Source organism: Pseudonaja textilis, chromosome 2 (genome assembly GCF_049901715.1).
Source record: "Pseudonaja textilis isolate UNSWEBS1 chromosome 2, rPseTex1.2, whole genome shotgun sequence".
In the NCBI taxonomy this organism is placed as follows: domain Eukaryota; kingdom Metazoa; phylum Chordata; class Lepidosauria; order Squamata; family Elapidae; genus Pseudonaja; species Pseudonaja textilis.
Genome location: NC_141991.1, coordinates 69786272 through 69792882, shown reverse-complemented (window position 1 = coordinate 69792882; position 6611 = coordinate 69786272).

Sequence of the window (6611 nt, the reverse complement as noted above, 5' to 3'; positions counted from 1 at the left end):
GTGGATTTTTGTTTACACCCAAGAGACGAGATAATATTAGAAATGTTCTTAAGTTTTAGAGTACTTAATGTATTAGGGTACTTGGCACAATAGTGAAAAACAAGGTTAATATTTCTTGATGCAGAGAAAGCTTTTCGTTTTGGCAATTTAAATGATTTTTCTGTTTAAAATTTGTAATATACCAATTTTTGGAAAGAACTTTATTATACGTGTGAATCTACATTTTCACAAAAAGCACAAATAATTGTGAATGGGGGTTGACCAAGCTCTAAAATACAGAGAGAAATGAGGCAGGGATGCTGCTTTTTCCACTGTCATTCATCTTGATTCTTCAAATTTTGAATAGAAACATAATCGAAACGAGACTTACTGGTCTGAAAATTAAGAAAGAAATGTATAAACTGAAGGCATTCGTTGATTTGGTTCTAATTTTGGAGAAGAACTCTTTAGGAAGAAAGATGTAGTAATGGAAAATTAAGAGAATTGGATGAATTGCCTGGATTTAAAATTAAGGGAAAAGAACAAAGATACTGACAAAGAACATTAAGATAGACAAAATAAATATATATATGGCTTTCAGATTGAAAAAAATATTTGGGTATCGTAACTAACACGAAGTATATGAATTCATGTCATAATTATGTTAAAATATGGAATGAAATTAAGAAGGATTTATTAAGATGAAGAAAATTATTGTTTGGAAGAATTTTTATGGTAAAAAATTACTCCTCTCTTACATCCCAGTGAATTAAAAAGGAACTGATACTATTTTTTCTCTAGATCTTAGGAAATGTTTCAGCTCACTCTGCTTATATGGTGGTTCTTGTCTTAAGGTCATCCCCCAGCTCTCTACGCAAGTATGAAAAGCTTTCTATAACAATGTTATCAAAGACGCTGGCAACATCTAAAGCAGTGCATTTGATGAAGGTCACTTCTCAGGTTCTCCTGAAATAAGTGACTTCAACTATTCAAAGGTAATACATATTTTGAAACATGTATTTTTTAGGGATTTATAATCCACCTTTCCTCTAAATATAGAGGACAACTTCCAGCATCTTGAGATTACACTGTTACACTACATTTTGAGATTGCAAATTTTAATGGTGTGAATTGGATCTCTCTCTCTCTCTCTCTCTCTCTCTGTGTGTGTGTGTGTGTGTGTGTGTGTGTGTGTGTGTTGAGAGAGATGTCTTCATTCCAATACCTAAACTTAATTCCCAAAATGCCAAACTGTAGGCTCCAAAATTATTGGCAAGCCCTTGTGATCACATTGTCACAAAACTTGTGGTGTGATCTCCAACTCTTCAAAATGTTGGTCACTTTGTTTTGGAAGTCATGTTGCTGCAGTACAACTTCCTTTCCCTAGTTTATTACTTGATCAAGACTGCAAGGTAAGTTGGACTGAGAACTAATGAGGAGCCCAAATACACCCAGCAAATTTCTATAGTTAACTGATAACTTTATCCTGTATATCTCTGGTCTCCATTCAATTTTGGCTCTTAACTGAATTATGCTACAAATAAACTGGAAGTCAATCTAGATTTTAATACTAGCAAGATATAATCCATAGAGTGAATATCAGTTAATAATTTAGCTGTTACATTCTGACTATTTTAGAAGAGTTCCCAAATGTATCCTCATTCCTAATTCATTACAGTACAGCAATAAAAACTAGAATAGATTATCAAAGCAAGAATTTTTCCATTGGGGCTGATACCTAGGCTGGTCTTTCAATATTCATACTAAGGGTCAGGTTTTCACACCCCCACATCCATCCACCCATATCCACTCCTTGTTGGATACTTAACCCCATCAAAATGTGGTGGAATACAATTTTTATATCTACAAACAAAGCAATAATATCTGGGTTATAACTGTTTTGAACTCAACTAATGTATTAATGATGCACAAAATAGAGAAATCAGAACACAACATCCCATTTCTCAGTCACAAATAAGCACCATGGAGAAGATTTACTAATTCGGCAGCTGTCACTTACCACTCCAACAGCTAAAATCTCCTATGTACTTTTTGCTAATAGTGGAGAATATATGTACCTCTGGATTGAACTGCTTATGAGAATTCAAAACATTCAGGATATAGCAGCTAAATTATTAATTGCTACTCGCTCCATGGATTATATCTTGCTGGTACTACTAAAATCTGCACTGACTTCCAGTTTATTTGTAGAACAATCTAACTGAAGCCAATATTGAATCAAAACCAGGTATATGAAAGTTTACAGTTAGTCATAGAAATCCACTAATTATATGGGCTAGTGGAGTGCGGGGAACATTTCTCTGCTTTTACACAGTGCATCTTTGGGATGGTTACACTGGCCACCAGAAGGCACACTGTGACCAGTTTTGTTGGTTACTCTTCAGATTTGGGCAGATGGGATGCAAGCTTCTGTCCTTGGAACTAAATTCATGGTTCGTGGATCTTCCTATTTTAGTGGACTACAGGGAATGTGTTAGCTTTATGAGATAATGCTCATCTTTCCTTTCAAAGAAGAAGGATGGAAGCCATGTAAAACCCTGTACACGAGAGCATGGCATAATGTAACATCTATATGTCTCTATGGAGAGGTGGACCTTATGCACCCTTCTGAAAATTTCAATATACCCCTCCCTGAGCACTAACATCTGGAGAGCTGCTCATGCACTGACATCTGCAGCATCATAGTTTCAAAAAGAACCAAAGATTATCCCTGCTGGACATTCCTTGTTTTAGCATCATACTTTCCATAACCATTTGTTTATTTATTTGTATTTCACATTTCTTAATGATCCGTCTTCCTCAGAGAAGGGCTCCATGCAGTATACAATATAATCAACAAAATTAAACATTTAAATCAGAATAATTTAGGATGAAAAGAAAAGCTTTAAAATTATCATTAAAAAGTCAGAATGTGAAGAATTCCAAGATGGGGAATTTACAGCTGTTTATTAGCTGTTACAGCTGGGAGGGAGATTCTTGTGGGGCCAGACAACCCCATGGTTCTGTGGGTCACTATCTCACCTATGCAAGGCTACACAGCCAAGTTTTTACCTCTTTCTGGAAGGCCAAAAGATTGGGGGCTTTCCTCACATCTGAAAGCAAGATGTTCCACAATGCAAGGACAGTGGCAGAGAAGGCTCTCCTCTTAGCAATAGCATTTAGACTTATATACCACTTCATAGTGCTTTATAGCCATCTCTAAGCGGTTTACAGAGTCAGCATATTGCCCCAACAATTTCAATCCTCATTTTACTGACCTTGGAAGGATGGAAGGCTGAGTCAACCTTGAGCCTGGTGAGATTTGAACTGCCAAATTGCAGGCAGCTGGCAGTCAATAGAAGTAGCCTGCAATACTGCACTCTAACCACTGAGCCACTGAGGCTCATAGACCAGGGGTGTCAAACTCACATCATCATGGTGGTGTCATGTGATGTATCAAAACTTTTCCCCCTTTCACTAAATTGGGCATGGGCATGACTGGTCCATGATGCATCTGGCCTGCGCCCATGATTTTGACAGTTCTGTCCTAGATCCTACCAGCTGAAATTCTTTAGCTGACAGGTTCTGTACTATACCTTGCCTGCCTGAATGAGTAATACAGACTGATATAATGGGGTGAAGTTGGTTGTATAGGTAGCCTGGCCCTATGCCATGGAAGATTTTATAGGTAACAACCAACACCTTGAATTGGACTTGGAAGCAAACTGGCATCCTGTGCAGTTCATATGCCCCTCTTTGGACACCCAGTATGGCTCACTTGACCATATTCTGCACCAGCTGAAGCTTCCATATACTTTTCAAGAATAGCCTGATATAGATTGCATTGCAACAATCCAATAAGGAGATGACCATGGCATAAGTGACTGAGCAGAGGGCCTCTCTGTCCAGGAAGGGGCATAACTGGCATATAACATGAAATTGGTCATTTAGCCTAAAAGAACCCCAGATTCACATTGGAGTCCATAAGCTATTTTATCTGAAAGTTACACATCATCCTACCTGCCCAACTCTGACAGATTCTATGTTATTTTTGAATTCCTGAACTTGGGTAAGATACTGCATAAAATCTTTTCTGTAGCATGGTATCCATGCTATTTCAGTCTAACATTAAACAAGATTATAATAAGTAAGTAAATAAGGACTGATGAGGAAGGATAAAATAATACCAGTTTGGGGGTCTATAGCTATTTTAATAACATTATTCATTCTATAATTCTATTATAGCAATATCTAGCTTCCACCAACTCAGAAAATTCAATATTTCAGATGAAGTTTACGAGTTCCATGGAGAAATCTCAGGCATGCGGTCAATTATAAATGTTTTCTAAGGTAGCTTCATCTGTGGGAATTTTGACAGTGCAGACTTCTGAAAATCTTACTGGAAATCCTTTTTATTGAAAAAAAAAACAGAACAGATCAAAGAACAAAAGTTAATGAGTGCTTAATTGATGAGTGCTTAGGAGGAAAATAAAATATTATATAAGAGATAGATTTTTTCCCCACTTCCTTCAAGTATATTTAAACAGAAATCCCACTTATTTTAAATATATTGAGGGATGGTTCCCAGTTTTTAAATTCTGAGGTGTCCCTTTTTCTTCACCATCTCCTCTTACCAGCCTTCAGAAAAAACTGAGGGAACAAGCTTTTTTATCAAGACTGTTAAATGGAGTGCCATACAGGTTGAATATATTGTTATAATGCTTACTACCAAACTGCACCACAAATCACGCATGTGATTTCAAATAGTGCCTTAGCAGAATGTTTCCTATTTCCATTCTTGAAAATTCTGCCCATATTTGCTCAGAAGAAAGTGTTTGGATTTTAAGGGGATTTTGACCATATACGTAAATGCATAGAAAGAACAGCACCTGATGAAAGCTTTGGCTACATCAAATTACTGAATGAGTTTCTTTTAAGACTAGGTCAAGAGTCACTTATTCTGAGTCAGTTTAAAAAAATGGCATCACTGCAGCTTTTCTGTTTAATAGAGCAAACAATACTGTTTTCTTCTTTCATATTTAAGATAAGTTTCAATTTATTATTGAGCCTATCTCCTATGACCTTACATATTTCCTGAGGTCTGAACATCTTTCTTTTTGCCTGCCTGCCTGCCTGCCTGCCTGCCTGTCTGTCTCTCTCAGTATTTTCTATTGTTTGATCTGCTGGGATTCAAAGTAAGGCCATTTTTTTGCAGTGGCCTCCACTGTGATTTTTTTTTTTTACAGAAAGATCTATTAACCCCTATTCCTTGACTTTTGCTGTAACTCAATTAAAAACACTTTCCCACTGTTGCTGCTGTTGCTCTTTGCTTGTTTGAGTGATTGCTATTTGATGTTGATGTAACCTGCTATAAAATTACTTGGAAATATTCATTTTTATGCCATGATTTAATCACATAGGGACATCCTTCTGAGCACCTTTAAATGCATTGCACAACATATTTCATTTGATGATCTTTAATGTTAAATAAGGCTTCATATTTCATTTACCTTATTTTCTTTGAAATGTGATTCTTAATATTATGAGTGTGTTATATGGTACTAAGTAATGAGATAAAATCGTTTCAGTACATGCACGAATTCTCTATCACTGCCACATTTTCTTTTCTTTTTTTTGAACAAATTTTATTAATTTTTAAAGACATACAAAACATAAAACATAAGAACATAAAACCTCTTTTCTGAAAGTTATTTGTAAATTTTAACAAAACAAATAAATCATTTTATGCACCATTGACACATCTCCTTATAAACACATACGTATCCTTTCAAGTTCCTAATTATTTCTCCCTTTACTTTTACTCAATTATATTTCTTTTCTATATTTATCCATTTTATATGTTTTTATTCATTATACTTATTTTCCCTTCTGACTTGCTTTATTCTCTTCTATATTTTGTTCTCAATTGTCCTCTTCTAACATTCCTCCAAGGTTTTATTTACTCAATCAAACATAAACACATAAAAACACAAAACATAGAAACATAAAAAAAATCTGTTCTGAAAGTTACTTAGTCCCGGGTTACAACTCTTCTTCATACAGACACAAATTCAAATTCATATTCATTTGGTATACCAATCCATATCTTATTACCATTTTCAGTTTTCTATATAGCTTCTCATCTCTTTTAAATTCTCTTAATTTTATTTTATTTATCTCATCTCGATTCAAATCATAATATTTATTATTCTTTGTCTGTTCTGTTTCCAGCTATCCATTTATCTTTCTTCTTTAAACAAAACTTCTCCTGTACACTACTTGGAGTATGACACCTTTGTCTCTTTCCCCTACATTTATAATACTTAATATAAAATACATAGCTTACATTGGCATTCTGTTTGGTACATTCTAAAATTATGCAATATCATCAATGCCAATACAAATCTATTCGTTAATATTAATATTCATTTAGATCTTAAACACTTAATACATTACTTTTCAGTTAAATATCATACTTTTATGGGAACACCATAAAAGTTCCATAGTTATTTCCCCCCTCACATCACATATTTTAAATCATTATTTCATTAGAGTGTTCCCCCTTCTCCTACTTCAAATCTCTCGTTTTTCTTATTATCTGTTTCAAAGGAATATTTTTTTTCTCTAAAAGG